This window comes from Schistocerca serialis, chromosome 2 (assembly GCF_023864345.2).
Source record: "Schistocerca serialis cubense isolate TAMUIC-IGC-003099 chromosome 2, iqSchSeri2.2, whole genome shotgun sequence".
Lineage (NCBI taxonomy): Eukaryota > Metazoa > Arthropoda > Insecta > Orthoptera > Acrididae > Schistocerca > Schistocerca serialis.
The window spans coordinates 1,158,046,124-1,158,062,637 of NC_064639.1; the positions used below are offsets into that span (position 1 = coordinate 1,158,046,124).

At 47.4% G+C, this 16,514-nt stretch overlaps 1 protein-coding gene across 1 annotated transcript in view; it reads left to right on the plus strand.

Annotated features, from left to right (window-relative positions):
• Window positions 1-16,514, plus strand: part of LOC126456684 (uncharacterized) — an 856,126-nt gene that overhangs the window by 149,134 nt on the left and 690,478 nt on the right. The gene's annotated exons all lie outside the window — the stretch shown is intronic.

A 16,514-nucleotide genomic window follows, 5' to 3' on the forward strand; every position in this document is an offset into this window, starting at 1 on the left:
GAATCAATGTGAGCATCGCCTGTGTTCAACGTCATCGTGCAATAACCACTCGCAGACGGTGGGTGGCAGCACTGGCAGTGGGGGGTATATAAAGCGTGTCGAAGGGGACGCGGATGACCGTGCAGGCGTTGTCGTAATGCGGAAACGGTGCGATTTATCTGACGTCCAAAAGGGCATAATCATCGGCTATCGGCCGAAGGATGGCAGCATTTCCGAAGTGGCTAATTCTATAAACTGTTCGCGTGCCGCCGTGGTTGAAGTATGCCGTGCCGTCCAGAACCGGCGCCGAGGAAACTGTGGTGCACCACGGGCTATACTTGACTGCGACGAGCGACAGCTGCGGAGATGTGATCGGGCGGATGGACGTGCAGCTGTTGAGCAACTGACCTCTCAGATGAACCGAGGGGCTCTCAGGAGCGTCTCCTCAACGACCGTTCTACGAACGACGATGCATGTGGGCCTCCGCAGTGGGCGCCTAATTCACGCACCCACGCTGACTGGTGCCCGTCAGAGATGAACGCTACGGTTTTCACGCCAATGCCGTAGCTGGACGTCTACTGTGTGGCAACAGGTGACTTTTCAGACCAATCATGTTTTGTGCTCCATTTGACTGACGGCCGTTGACTTGTACGACGTGAAACGTCTGAAAGCAGACGCCCTGTAACGATCGTCTGGAGGGTCCATGCTGGAGGAGGGAGCATTACGGCCCGGGGAATGTTTTAGTATTCTGGAAGGCACTGCAGACAAACACAAGCATGCACCTATCCTTGGGGACCATGTCTACCCCTGGATGTACACTCCTGGAAATGGAGAAAAGAACACATTGACACCGGTGTGTCAGACCCACCATACTTGCTCCGGACACTGCGAGAGGGCTGTACAAGCAATGATCACACGCACGGCACAGCGGACACACCAGGAACCGCGGTGTTGGCCGTCGAATGGCGCTAGCTGCGCAGCACTTGTGCACCGCCGCCGTCAGTGTCAGCCAGTTTGCCGTGGCATACGGAGCTCCATCGCAGTCTTTAACACTGGTAGCATGCCGCGACAGCGTGGACGTGAACCGTATGTGCAGTTGACGGACTTTGAGCGAGGGCGTATAGTGGGCATGCGGGAGGCCGGGTGGACGTACCGCCGAATTGCTCAACACGTGGGGCGTGAGGTCTCCACAATACATCGATGTTGTCGCCAGTGGTCGGCGGAAGGTGAACGTGCCCGTCGACCTGGGACCGGACCGCAGCGACGCACGGATGCACGCCAAGACCGTAGGATCCTAAGCAGTGCCGTAGGGGACCGCACCGCCACTTCCCAGCAAATTAGGGACACTGTTGCTCCTGGGGAATCGGCGAGGACCATTCGCAACCGTCTCCATGAAGCTGGGCTACGGTCCCGCACACCGTTAGGCCGTCTTCCGCTCACGCCCCAACATCGTGCAGCCCGCCTCCAGTGGTGTCGCGACAGGCGTGAATGGAGGGACGAATGGAGACGTGTCGTCTTCAGCGATGAGAGTCGCTTCTGCCTTGGTGCCAATGATGGTCGTATGCGTGATGGCGCCGTGCAGGTGAGCGCCACAATCAGGACTGCATACGACCGAGGCACACAGGGCCAACACCCGGCATCATGGTGTGGGGAGCGATCTCCTACACTGGTTGTACACCACTGGTGATCGTCGAGGGGACACTGAATAGTGCACGGTACATCCAAACCGTCATCGAACCCATCGTTCTACCATTCCTAGACCGGCAAGGGAACTTGCTGTTCCAACAGGACAATGCACGTCCGCATGTATCCCGTGCCACCCAACGTGCTCTAGAAGGTGTAAGTCAACTACCCTGGCCAGCAAGATCTCCGGATCTGTCCCCCATTGAGCATGTTTGGGACTGGATGAAGCGTCGTCTCACGCGGTCTGCACGTCCAGCACGAACGCTGGTCCAACTGAGGCGCCAGGTGGAAATGGCATGGCAAGCCGTTCCACAGGACTACATCCAGCATCTCTACGATCGTCTCCATGGGAGAATAGCAGCCTGCATTGCTGCGAAAGGTGGATATACACTGTACTAGTGCCGACATTGTGCATGCTCTGTTGCCTGTGTCTATGTGCCTGTGGTTCTGTCAGTGTGATCATGTGATGTATCTGACCCCAGGAATGTGTCAATAAAGTTTCCCCTTCCTGGGACAATGAATTCACGGTGTTCTTATTTCAATTTCCAGGAGTGTAGTTTGCCTTTCCTTATGACGATGTCATCTTCTAGCAGGACAACACAGTGTGTCACACAGTTCCAGATGTACATTGCATGGGTCAGAGAGCACCATGATGAGTTCACCGTACTCCCCTGGCCTTCAGACTCCCCGCATTAAAACCCAATCGAGTATCCGTGGGACCAACTCGATCTAGCTTTTCGCGCCATACATCTTCAGCCGAGAATCCCAGGACTGTTGACCACGGTACTGGAGTGGCACGGCTCCACACTCATATCGGTCCCTCCGAGAACCTCGCGGACTCTCTTCCCGCACGTCTCGTTGCTGTCCACGTTGCAAGCGGTGGTTATTCGGGCTTTTGGCGGGTGGTCACATCACTGGGCAGCGCATTTTGTTCTGTTACTGAAAAGAAGATGCGAAGAACGCCGTGCCTGTGGGCAGGCCGAGAAATGTATAGATAGATACACAGCAAGGTCCCCGCCCTTGGCCACAAATCACTCGTTTGCTTTCCCTGTGCAACTTTCTACGGCACGGCGGGACAAAAAGGAAGAATATTTACACGACGTGAATTAGCTATTCTCCCGCTAGCGCGTCACAGGACAGAGGTGCACCTTCACGACCGGCGAAGAAAGCGGCGCGTCGGCTACAGGCGGTGTAGTGGTGTTGCTGGGTTGTTGTGCGGCGATGCGCTGAGCGGCCCAACTGCCCCCCCTCCCCCACCACAGTTCGCGTTCGCGCGTCGCGGCGAAGGCACCGCCTCCCATTAGCGCCCCCACGCTCAAAGGCTGCCGCCCTTTAGCAACACTTAGAATGCAATAGCGCAGTTTCGCACGCAGAGAGGACCGCCTTTCCCGTACCCCAGATTCTGCTGGTGCGCTCCCGGAACACTCGGCGTTCCCGAAATGACGTCGTGACGTCACCCCCTTTACAGTGGAGCGTGCTCTGAGACGAACTCCGTTCTCCTATGTGGCGGACCGGCAGTCGGACGCAGACATACGCTCCTCGCGCAGCAAATCGCCGACAGGCATATTCGAGCAGACTTCACTTACTGATTTTCCGTTTGTGCAGTTGAACTGTAGTGACACTACGGTGCTGAACCTGCAAGCAGCCGCTTCGAATTCCGTTGATTACTATTATTCTTGTTTCATAAACTCCTTTTCGAAACTTCAAATATCAAATATGAAACACAAAAAGTATACTACAACAGTTTCGATCAATAGTTTTGCAGCATCGAGTACATACGGTATAGCTTGGAACAGGCCGCCTTCAGTACAGTAGTGAGAACACCTGAAGACTGTAGTGAATTTCAGGAAAATCGATGATTGGAGGATATGGCAATTGACCCTGAAAATAACAAAATGTGACGTATTCAGTATAAATAGGTGAGGATATCCGCTACCATTCGAATATATGATTAGTGACAAATCATTAGAAACCATAACTAACGTAAAACCCCTACGACTAATCATCCGGAGCGATTTGAAGTGGAGTGATCACAATCAAATAGTAGGAAAAACAAATGCCGTACTGAAATTCGAAGAAATAATCTTAGGAAATGTAACTTGTCCTCGAAAGATGTGGCCTACGAAAATCTTGTTCGACGCATTCGTGACTATTACTCATCAGTCTGGGATAGTAACAAGCTGATGAATAGCGCGCTGTTACGCACAGTAGCTCAAACGAAGAACGGCACGTATCCTCAAGAGATGGTTTAGTTAGCGCGAGGGCATTACAGAGATGCAGTCACAGCAGTAGAGGGTGCAAGACAGGCGTTTATGCTTCACAGAGAGGTTTTCCGCTGAAATTCAGAGAGCGTACGTTCCGAGAATAGTCGAGCAGCATGTTACTTCCACATACGTCTCGCAAAATGACCACCATAATAAAATCAGAGAAATTATAGTTCATACGGAGGTTTACGGACAATCATTCTTCCCATGAGCCATTCACGAAAGCGATAAAAGACAATGATACCAGAAGTACCCTCCGCCACATACCGTAAGGTTGGATGTGGAATATAGCTGCAGACGTAGAAGGGGACGCTGAACACTGGAGCAGACGCTTGACGGTCTGGCTTTCGCGGTACTCGCGCTTGATGTTGCTGGGATGTAGCCTCATGTGGCTGACAGTGAGTTGGGTTTCGTATTGTCGAACGTTAACCTGTGATTCCTTTATCACTGCCCCCAGATGATGATTTCTCGGTAACTGCCATCTTTCCTGAGAGTCTCGTTTTCCACCCTTTGCCTTGTTAGGCAATGTAGCTAATTCCTATGATGTTCAAAGCACAATGGTAGCACGTGTATTCGATACTGGGTCCACGTTCTGATTAAAGTTATCCTTTGGGGGACTGTACTTCTTCATGTACTACATTCTTTACCTCTACTTTCTGACGGTGGTGAAAACGCTGAAGTGTGTTAAATAATTTCAAATAAATTAATCGTTCGATCAGGATTTTTGAATAATTATTTAACTTATTTTGTTTTTGATTCTGTACTTAATATAACACTCACCTTTTTCATTTGGACGATATATTCATAGTACTTGTTGCAGTCACTTCAGCATACAAAATTCACTCAGATCTACATAGCTCATTAGCATTTTTTTAATACTCTGCGTTAACTTCACTCAAGCATTAATGCTTGCTCGTTTTCAGTACACTGTGGAATGTCCATAGTAGGTCTGACGATAAAATCAGGGAGCAGCAATGACATCCGATCCGTGATTACAGACATTGGTATGCTGGAAAGTGAACTTTAATTGGAAAGACAGTGAGCTGGCCATTTCGCGAATGCGAAGAACGAGACGTCGACAAGTTTGATTCTACAGTGGGAAAAAGTACTTCGACGTGTGACATAAAAAGGCCTTTTCATTTTGTTACAGAAACGGCTGACCATGACGGCTGCTCTTCTCGCGCTTGCGCAACGATATGTTATTAAACTTTGAACTTGTAATTATAAATGAGTTTATTACAGTATCCAAGTTACTTACTCACACATGAATGTATATTTTAGAAAATCGAAGTTAATCGTAGGCTTTCTACGGTGTCCTAACAGAGGCAATTAGTCATCTCCCAGCTCTATTTACGCTGAGGTAACAAAAGTCGTGTGACACCCCCTTTTGGGCGGCGTAATGCAGCAACTAGACGTGGCGTGGACTCAGCAAGTCGTTGGAGGTCCCCTGCGGAAATACTGTGCCACGCTGACTCCACAGCAATCTGTAATCGAGAAAGTGTTGCCGGTGCAGGATTCTGTGCACGAACTCACCTCTCGATCATGTCCCGTAAATGTACGGTGGGATACATGACAGGCGATTTGGGTAGCCAGATCACTCGCACGAACTGTCCAGAATGTTCTTCAAACCAATTGGAAACTATTGTGGCCGGGCGACATGGCGCATTGTCATCCATAAAAATTGCATCGTTGTTTGGGAACGTGAAAAAAAAAGGAATCGATGCAAATGGTGTTCAAACAGCCGAATAGATCAGAGGACCCAGTCCATTCCATGTAAACACAGCCTACACCATTATGGAGCCACCACGCAGTGCGTTGCTAACAACTTTGATCCATGGATTCGTGGTGTTTTCGCCACACTCGAACCCTACCATCAGCTCGTACCAACTGAAATCAGGATTCACATGACGAGGGCACGGTTTCCCAGCCGTCTAGGGTCCAATCGATAGGATCAAGAGCCCAGGATAGGCGCTGCAGACGACGTCGTGCTTTTAGCGAAGGTAGTGACATCTGCCACAGCCCATTAAGACCACATTTCGCCGCACTGTCCCAACCGATGCGTTCGTCGTACGTCCATCATTTATTACTTTAGTTACTGCACGCAGTGTTGCTTGTGTGTTGGCACTGACACGTGTACGTAAACGCCGCTGCTCTCTGTCGTTAAGCGAAGGCCGTCGGCCACTGTATTGTCCGCAGTGAAAGACAATGTTAGACATTTGGTACCCTCGGGACACTCTTGACACTGTGGATCTCGGAATATTTACTTCCCTGACGATTTCCGAAATGGAATGTCCCAGGCGTCTAGCTCCAACTACCATTCCGCTTTCGAAATTTGTTTCTTCCCGTAGTGCGGCCATAATCAAATGGCTCAAATGGCTCTGAGCACTACGGGACTTAACATCTGACGTCATCACTCCCCTAGACTTAGAACTACTTAAACCTAACTAACCTAAGGACATCACAAACATCCATGCCCGAGGCAGGATTCGAACCTGCGACCGCAGGAGCAGCGCGGTTCCGGACTGAAGCGCCTAAACCGCTAGGCCACAGCGGCCGGCGCGGCCATAATCACGTCGGAAACCTTTTCGCTTCAATGACCTAATTACAAATGTCAGCTCCGCCAGTGCAGTGCCCTTTTATACCTGGTGTATGCGATGCTACCGCCGTCTGTATGTGTGCATATTCCTCGGTGCAGAACACGCACACCTGCTGGGGTACGCTGAGGCACTGATTTGGTCTTAGGAGCGACGTAGGGAAGCACAGGAGGCAAAACGCACGAGAAGAGGTAATCTCCCTTACAGCAGTGTAGCACAGTGGTGCATCGGCATTTGTAACGTAAAAATCTGTGAGGTAGCGGCGGCCGGAACGCGACCTATCGGCCGCCGACTAATAGAAACGTGCGGCCTCGAACTCGAGCCTTTAGAGCCATTTACAGTTTTCAATCCAAAACTCATCGAGAAAATGACAAGTTAGGAGCGTGCCTGCGGCCGGCGCGGTGCCGGAAAGCTGTCCGCAGGCCGATAATGTCCGGCCTCACAGGGAGAACAGGAGCCGCCGCCGCGCCGCGCCGCGCCGCACTGCGGTTAGTCGTGACGGACGCCCCCGCCCAGCAGCCGAGAGCCGCAGTCTGCACGGCGAAGCGAGGCGGCTCGTGGGGCACGAGGAGGAGAGAGGAGACCTGCGCAGTGCACAACCTGTACGGCGTATGATCAAAAGCATGCGGACACCGCTGGTGTCAGCAGACGCTGAAACTCCACTGCTATAACAACAAGATTCGGAGTATGCAGAGCAAGCAGAGACTTTTAACTCTCGGTTGAAAAAACAACGTGCAAATGACGGCAGACAAAAATTAGTAGAAATTCGTCTGTAAAAATGATCGTAGCGCGAAGCTAACAACTACCACTGCCGAGAGTCCGAGGAAATTCTGACGCTACGTAAAATTGCTAAGTAGGTCGGAGTCGTTTGCCCAGCCATTCGTTGACCAGTTTAGTGTAGCAATAGAAGACATCCAAAAGTAAGCTCACGTTCTAAATTTCGCGTTTAAGAAGTCACTCACACAGGAAGATGGTACAAAAAAAACCGTCGTTTCACAGTCGCACTGACTCACGTCTTGCGGACAGAGTAATAGGCATCCCTGGAATAGAGAAGCAACAGAAACACGTCGCCAAAATCGGATGAAATCCCATTCCGCTTACATAGAAAATACTGTGCGGCATTGCCCCTTAACTTAGCTTGCATTTATCGCGAAACTCTCAACCAGCGTGAAGTCCCAAGCGACTGTAAAAAAGCGCAGGTGACTCTTTTATATAAGAAGGGTAAAATAACGGATCCGAAAAATTACAGACCAATATACTTAACATAAGTTTGCTGCTGAATTCTTGAACTTATTCTCATTTAGAACACAATAAATTTCCTTGAGCGGGATAGCTTCTATCGACAAATCAGTGCGGATTTAGCAAGCGTCGCACAGCACACTCAGTTTGCCCTTTTCCCACGCGATGTTGTGCAAACAGTGGACGAAGGAGAACAGGGGAGGATTCGATACTTCTGGATTTCCAGGAAGTGTTTGACTCGGTGCCCCACTGCAGGCTTAACGGAGGTTCGAGCGTACAGATAGCTGAGCGGCTAAAAGACTCGTTACGGAACAGAACCCAGTACGTTGTCCTCGACTGTAAGTTTTCCATCAGAGACAAGGGTATTTCCAGTAGTGTCCCAGGGAAGTGTGACAGGAACGCTCTTGTTCTCCTCATATACAAATGATTTGACGGACGGGGTAAGCAGCGAGCTGCGGCCGTAGTGTACGGGAAGGTGTCCTCGGTCAGTGACTGTAGGAGACTGTGCAAGACGATTTAGACAAAATTTCTGGTTTAAAGTATAAGTCAAAGCAGATGAGTACGAAAAACAATCCCACAGTTTTAGAATACAGCATCGGTAGTGTACTGCTTGACACAGTCACTTCGACTGAATACCTGGGTTGTAATGCTCCAAAGAAAAATGGTTCAAATGGCTCTGAGCACTATGGGACTCAACTGCTGAGGTCATTAGTCCCCTAGAACTTAGAACTAGTTAAACCTAACTAACCTAAGGACATCACAAACATCCATGCCCGAGGCAGGATTCGAACCTGCGACCGTAGCGGTCTTGCGGTTCCAGACTGCAGCGCCTTTAACCGCACGGCCACTTCGGCCGGCATGCTCCAAAGAGATATGAAATGAAGCGAGAGGGTAAGGACGGTGGTCGGTAAGGCGGGTGATGGACTTCGCTTTCATTGCAGGAATTTTGGGAAAGTGTGGTCTACCTGATAGAAGAGGCAGCGTGTAGAACTCTAGTGCGAACTGTTCTTGAGTACAGCTCGAGTGTTTGAGATCCCTACTAGGTCGGATTACGGGAAAACATCGAAGCAATTCAGAAGCGTGATGCTGGATTTGTCACCGGTATATTCGATCAATACGCAAGCATTACGGAGATGTTTGGAAACCCAAATGGGAATCCCTGGACGAAAGACGACGTCCTTATCGCGCAACACTATTGAGAAAATTTAGAGAAACGGCATTTGAAGCTGAGTGCGGAATGATTTTATTGCAGCCAACATATATTTCGCGTAAGGACCCCAAAGACAAGACAAGTGAAATTATGGCTCGTTCGGAGACGTATAGGCAATCGTTTTCCCCCCACTCTGTTTGCGAGTGGAACAGGAAAGGAAATGACTGATAGTGGTGAAAGGTACCCTCCACCTAGGTGACTCGCGAAGTATGTATGTAGATGGAGATGTAGAAAAGGATGCGGGAGCGCTGTTTTGTCAGTAGAGGAGCGGTAACAGCAATGTGAGCCGGTCACGAGAGCTCAGTGACTTGGAATGTGGACTGGTCACTGGATGTCATCTGAGTGGCAAATGAACCAGTGACATTCAACACTTCTAGAGCATCTCAAGTCGACTGTTGGTTACGTGATTGTGAAGTGGAAATGCGAAGGAACAACCAGTGCTAATACAGGACCATACAGACCTGGTGTTCTGGCGGACATGGACCGTCGAGGATTGCCGAGGATGTCCGAAAATGAAATTAAACGATCGGAAGGAATCGCTCGTGACTTCCACCGAGTCACCATCAGTCCGGCTAATACAAAGACCGCTCGACTACTGTAGCTCAACCTCTTCAATGGGATGGAATGGTCGACCAGCTTCTCGTAAGCCACACATTTCTGTAGTGGTTGCTACGCGACGAGAGACGTGATGGAAAGACGGGCTCCGTGAACGACTGGAAACTGATTTGGTGTTACGATACGGGGGTGTGTTTCGTGGTTAGCGTGTGGTATCCTTATTGTACTTAAGAAAACGCTAAATGCGGAAGGATACGAACACATTTTACAGAACTGTGTACTGCGTGCAATAGAGGAAAAGTTAAGAGACAATGACTCTTTTCATTACCATGACAACGTACCCTGACATAATGCAGCTTCTCTGTGGCAATGGTTTGTGGACAATAACGTTCCTGAAATGAAGTGGCCTCACCAGATACCGGATCTGAACCCAATCAAACACAATTAAATTGAGTTAGCGTGACGACTTTGCTCGAGACCGCAGCGTCTAGCATCGCTACGTTCCCTGGTTTCGGCTCTTGGGGAAGAATTGGTTGACATCCTTCACAGACATTCAGACACCTCATTTAAGGTCATTGAAACAGAGTTCAAGCTGTCATAAAGGCGAAGAGTTGACATACTCCGTATTAATGTCCTCTAATAAGTGCCCGCATCTCGTGGTCGTGCGGTAGCGTTCTCGCTTCCCACGCCCGGGTTCCCGGGTTAGATTCCCGGCGGGGTCAGGGATTTTCTCTGCCTCGTGATGGCTGGGTGTTGTGTGATGTCCTTAGGTTAGTTAGGTTTAAGTAGTTCTAAGTTCTAGGGGACTGATGACCTAAGATGTTAAGTCCCATAGTGCTTAGAGCCATTCCTCTAATAAATGCCAAGATACTTTTAACAAGACATCTCTAGCACAGCAGTCTAGCATTGTATTCGAGATGGTCCTATAACACGGTTTCGCACAGCTTTACAACTACACGCTGAAAAAGTCCCGTAGTCAGTGCCGCGTGACCTTCCGTGCCGCTGCACGAAATACCACTCGCGTTCGCGGCCAGAACGCACGCTCTGATCCCGAAATGATGCTCTCGAGACAAATCACGCGATGTACTGTTCCGCGGCTTTACTCGGAAGCGTTGATTGGCGCGCCCGGATTAATTCTCTGTACTACTATATCTACGAGTAAGGTCCGATCGGCCGCGAAATGAAAACCCCTGTGAAAATGGAAAACGTTTTACTTGCAGCAGTTAGCTACGTCTTCCAGTACTTCCCTACGTAGTCGGCGCTCCGACTTAGACATTCGTCGTTGTGTGGTACCAACGTCCCAGTACCCTCTTCAAAGGAGGCAGTCGCCTCTGCTTTCCACCAATTCTCTACTATGGTCTACAGCTCGTTGTCTGTGCCAAAATGTTGTCTTCATAGCGAGCGGTTAATGGCTGTATAGTGGGTCCTCAAACACTATACAGGCAGGAGCATCTTCATCGCCCCTGCAGAGGGCTGCACGACATGAGGCGAGTTATCTCTCCTGAAGCTCACAATTGGTGGGCCACATTTATTTTCTAGGCATTCTTACGTGCTCACTGTGCGCTCAGAAATGAAAAGACCGACGTGACGCGATCGACGGGCATACTAGAGACACTACCCAACACATCTGTGCAAAGTTTCAACGGATTTTCATTGTGGCTTCCATATCGCGCCCCATCGCACCTTACTTTCCGTATAGCCCCTTATGTAAAATCGGTCTGTACAACCGTCGTCAGCATCGCTTTCATCCATGAGACTACTCCAAATTTAATAATTAAAGTCCTGTAGCTATCTAAATACTTTCGGAAATTACTATGTACGTAGGTTCTTTTAACTTTCTCATGTGTTTCTACAGACCAGAGTCGATAAAAAGGAATTATCCCTGTTAAATCAGTCAGTCGTTGGTGATAATGTTTTTTCGACTAGCCACTGAAATTTTCAAACCTCAAGCAACGCTTTCTGTAAAATCATTTTTTGAAACCAATAGCGTGTACGTAGAAAGTATAGCAGCAAACAAAATGCTGAGTACCTCATGGTAAGAGACATCAAATACGGATTTTCGGCAGAGCTGGAGACCACAGAACGTGCGGTCGTAACAGATGAGTGCATACAATTTCGTTGGGTCGTCAAACAACCACACTAACCAAAGTTGAAGTTTTATGCTCTTTACGTAAAAGTTGCCTCGTGCTCTGTGGTTTTCTACGTGCAACAAGAAAGTTAACTGCTTAAAATGAATCCCTGTTGCTACAACAAAAACTGTTACTAGAGTTGATTTTCTTGGCGCAACCAGTAAGCCAGAACTTCATGTGCGAAGTAGAAATGTTCACATAGTTGACGTTTCTATATATGTTGAAGCCGAACTCCACCAACAAACTTTCAGAGGTGGTACAATGGATTAAAATAAAACAAAATGTAGTAAACATGGGCTCTAAAATGCATAACTTAAGAGCTGACAGCTCATGCTCTTCTACGCTACTGTAAGACATATCTGTTCTATGGAAAGCAAAAAAACTTTTTGCTTTCCTTATTTTGACAGGCGGTGGTATGGACCAAACTAACAGTAAAGCGTCCGTTAAACGTTTTCTGAAACATGAAATACATTTCTTCTGCTGAACAAGTGATTATTGTTTTTAAGATATGGATTTTAGAGCCCAGGCTCGGCAGATATTTTTTCTTGTTTTGGTCCATGCTACTACTTCTGAAGTTTTGCTGTTGGAGTTCTGGAGCACCCTGTACAACACAAATCTGGTATGTACTGTAGGTTTATTATTGCGAGGAAACTAGCACCAAGACAGCTTGAGTATCTGGTGAAAGATTTATGCGATGTTGCAGAAAAAGAGGTGAAGAGTGAACAAGAATAAATTGAGAGTCGATTGATCTTCTCGGAAGAGGTTCAATGTCTATTACTTTAGACTGTGCCTGTCACGTTACCTAAAGAGCAAAAAATATACAGGGTGAGTCACCTAACATTACCGCTGGATATATTTCGTAAACCACATCAAATACTGACGAATCGATTCCACAGACCGAACGTGAGGAGAGGGGCTAGTGTAATTGGTTAATACAAACCATAAAAAATGCACGGAGGTATGTTTTTTAACACAAACCTACGTTTTTTTTAAATGGAACCCCGTTAGTTTTGTTAGCACATCTGAACATATAAACAAATACCTAATCAGTGCCGTTTGTTGCATTGTAAAATGTTAATTACATCCGGAGATATTGTAACCTAAAGTTGACGCTTGAGTACCACTCCTCCGCTGTTCGATCGTGTGTATCGGAGAGCACCGAATTACGTAGGGATCCAAAGGGAACGGTGATGGACCTTAGGTACAGAAGAGACTGGAACACCACATTACGTCCACATGCTAACACCTTTTTATTGGTCTTTTTCACTGACGCACATTTACATTACCATGAGGGGTGAGGTACACGTACACACGTGGTTTCCGTTTGCAATTACGGAGTGGAATAGAGTGTGTCCCGACATGTCAGGCCAATAGATGTTCAATGTGGTGGCCATCATTTGCTGCACACAATTGCAATCTCTGGCGTAATGAATGTCGTACACGCCGCAGTACATCTGGTGTAATGTCGCGGCAAGCTGCCACAATACGTTGTTTCATATCCTCTGGGGTTGTAGGTACATCACGGTACACATTCTCCTTTAACGTACCCCACAGAAAGAAGTCCAGAGGTGTAAGATCAGGAGAACGGGCTGGCCAATTTATGCGTCCTCCACGTCCTATGAAACGCCCGTCGAACATCCTGTCAAGGGTCAGCCTAGTGTTAATTGCGGAATGTGCAGGTGCACCATCATGCTGATACCACATACGTCCACGCGTTTCCAGTGGGACATTTTCGAGCACCGTTGGCAGATCATTCTGTAGAAACGCGATGTATGTTGCAGCTGTTTGGGCCCCTGCAATGAAGTGAGGACCAATGAGGTGGTCGCGAATGATTCCGCACCATAGATTTACAGTCCACGGTCGCTGTCGCTCTACCTGTCTGAGCCAGCAAGGATTGTCCACAGACCAGTAATGCATGTTCCGTAGATTCACTGCCCCGTGGTTTGTGAAACCCGCTTCATCGGTAAACAGGTAGAACTGCAACGCATTCTCTGTTAATGCCCATTGACAGAATTGCACACGATGATTAAAGTCATCACCATGTAATTGCTGATGTACCGACACATGAATCGGGTGAAAGCGGTGACGATGCAGTATGCGCATGACACTACTTTGACTCAGTCCACCGGCTCTCGCAATGTCCCGTGTACCCATGTGTGGGATCATGGCAACAGCAGCTAACACACCAACTGCACCCGCTTCTCCTGTGACGGGCCTGTTACGAACCCGTTTGCGTGCTACGACCATACCTGTTGCATACAGTTGGCGGTAGATGTTTTGCAATGTGCGGCACGTTGGATGCTCTCTGTCCGGGTACCGTTCTGCATACACCCTGCAGGCTTCAGCTGCATTTCGTCGACACTCGCCATAGATGAGTATCATCTCCACCTTTTCAGAGTTCGAATACACCATGGTCACAGTTCCTACAACATTACACTATCACAGACGTCTGTTAACACGGTGTACTACAGTTGGTCTGCGTGCGGAGACGAATGCAGAATAACAATAGCACCAAGCGCTACATGCGGACACTGCAACAGCTAGACCAAACCACAACAGTGCACTACAGCCACACTCGTGAACACGGTCGTCATCGTAAACATGTCCCTGCAGATGCTGCTCGCCGACCGTGGTCCGTCTTTGTTACAACACGCAACTGAACGTCGGAGGTTTCAAGCGTCAACTTTAGGTTACAATATCTCCGGATGTAATTAACATTTTACAATGCAACAAGCGGCACTGATTACGTATTTGTTTATATGTTCAGACGTGCTAACAAAACTAACGTGGTTCCATTTAAAAAAACGTAGGTTTGTGTTAAAAAACATACTTCCGTGCATTTTAGTATGGTTTGTATTAAACAATTACACTAGCCCCTCTCCTCACGTTCGGTCTGTGGAATCGGTTCGTCAGTATTTTATGTGGTTTACGAAATATATCCAGCGGTAAAGTTAGGGAAAGTAATGGTCCATTGACATATATGAATTATACGACGGGTAGAGAGGGTCACTTCGGGGGATAAAAAGACTGACACACTGTTAATTATTTGTATGTAACGGGGTCAAAAGTGTGGATAAAACAAAAGTCTCTTGATCGAACGTTTTTGCTGTTTGCCTCGACATTTTATTTCAAATAAAATACCCTAGCCTGTTGTGGTATTACAGCGGATGAGAGGCAGTGACAAGCACTAAATGGATCCATCGGCGAGATGTAGGGCCAGCATTCCGTTGTCGACTGACCTGCCTTTCGAATGCCGACGATAGTGTGACGGGACGGATGTGGAAGATCCTGTAGGAAAGGCGACGTTTAATCACTGCGGAGAACGAAGCGGCGAGAGCACAGGGGTGTGTAAAGTGGGATGGGATGGAATGGGAAAACCTGCCATCAAAGGCGGCGCCGCGGCGGCTTTTCAGAGCGTAGCGTCGGCCGAGGTGCGGCGCCGTCGGCGTGTTTGCTCTGCGAAGCCGTGGCCGCTACCTGACGTCTTTCACCGTCAATCACGCACGCACTTACGCTGGACCAGAAATGCATCTCACTTCGACATTTCGGAAGTTAGCCAAACCACAATTCTTACAGAGGCAATCGTGTGACGTGACGACATTCTTTATTGAAACTAGAAGATAAGACGATTCCTCTAATCTATAGCGCACAGAAAGAGATTTAGAAAACGTTGACCACTCTCGGCGCAGTAGTCTCACTTATTTTTCTTTGCTCTTTTCTATTTCTTCTCCGTAAAACAGAATAATTTATATTATAAGCTACTAACCCGGAACCCAGTACTTTTCTTTTAATAACAAAATGTACCAGAAGAAAGAGGGCCTGGTTATGGGTAGCTCCTTTGCCAGTTTGCTTGCTGATATTTTCACCAATAACTTAGAATGTAATTTTTTTAAAGAAAACCCCAGATAATAAACAAGATAATTTATTACAAAAGGTATGTTGATGATATAATAATCTTATTTGATTGCACAGCAGAAGAAATTGATAACCTTGCAAAAGAAATGAATAAAATGCATCAGAACATCTTCTTCACTGTAAAACACCAAACAGAAGTAGGTTTAAACTTTCTGGATCTCTGCATAAGTAGCTCCAACAACAAACACAAATTTCAAGTATACCGGAAACCAACATACACAGATAACACAATTAATAAATCATCCTGCCACCCGGATAAATATACGATGGCTTCACACAGAGCAATGCTAAACAGAATGCACAAAATACCACTAGAACCAGCTGACCAAATAGAAGAACTAAACACCATCAAAGCAATTGCTTACAATAATAGTTACAATCCAAAATTAATAGATGAACTAAATTCTAAGATAAATCCCCACATAACTAAATACAATAACAAAACAGCATTAAAGAATACCACAACAAAGCCAAAAGAAAAATATGTAAGCTTGCCATTTGTAGCAAAACTGTCATATAAAATAGCAAACCTGTTCGGAGGAACAGATATCAGAATCAGCTACTATAGAAATAACAAAATAAAGGACAAAGCTATCCATAACATTAAAAATAATACCAAACCGTACAATAAATCAGGAATATACAAACTTAACTGCAACTCATGTCCAAAAACATACATAGGCCAAACAGGGAGAAACTTCAACATATGTTTTCGAGAACACATGGATGCTCTTCGTTTAAAAAACTTAAATAAATCCACATTTGCCCAACATGTAGCAGAAGAAGAACATCAAGTAACAGACATATCCCATAACCTACAAGTTCTCCACCTACCCAACAGAGGAAAAAGACTGAACCTCCTAGAAGTAATCGAAATTTATTCACAGAAACATGCATCCCCTTCTGACATGCTTAACGACCAAACAGAGTTACCAAACCGAATATT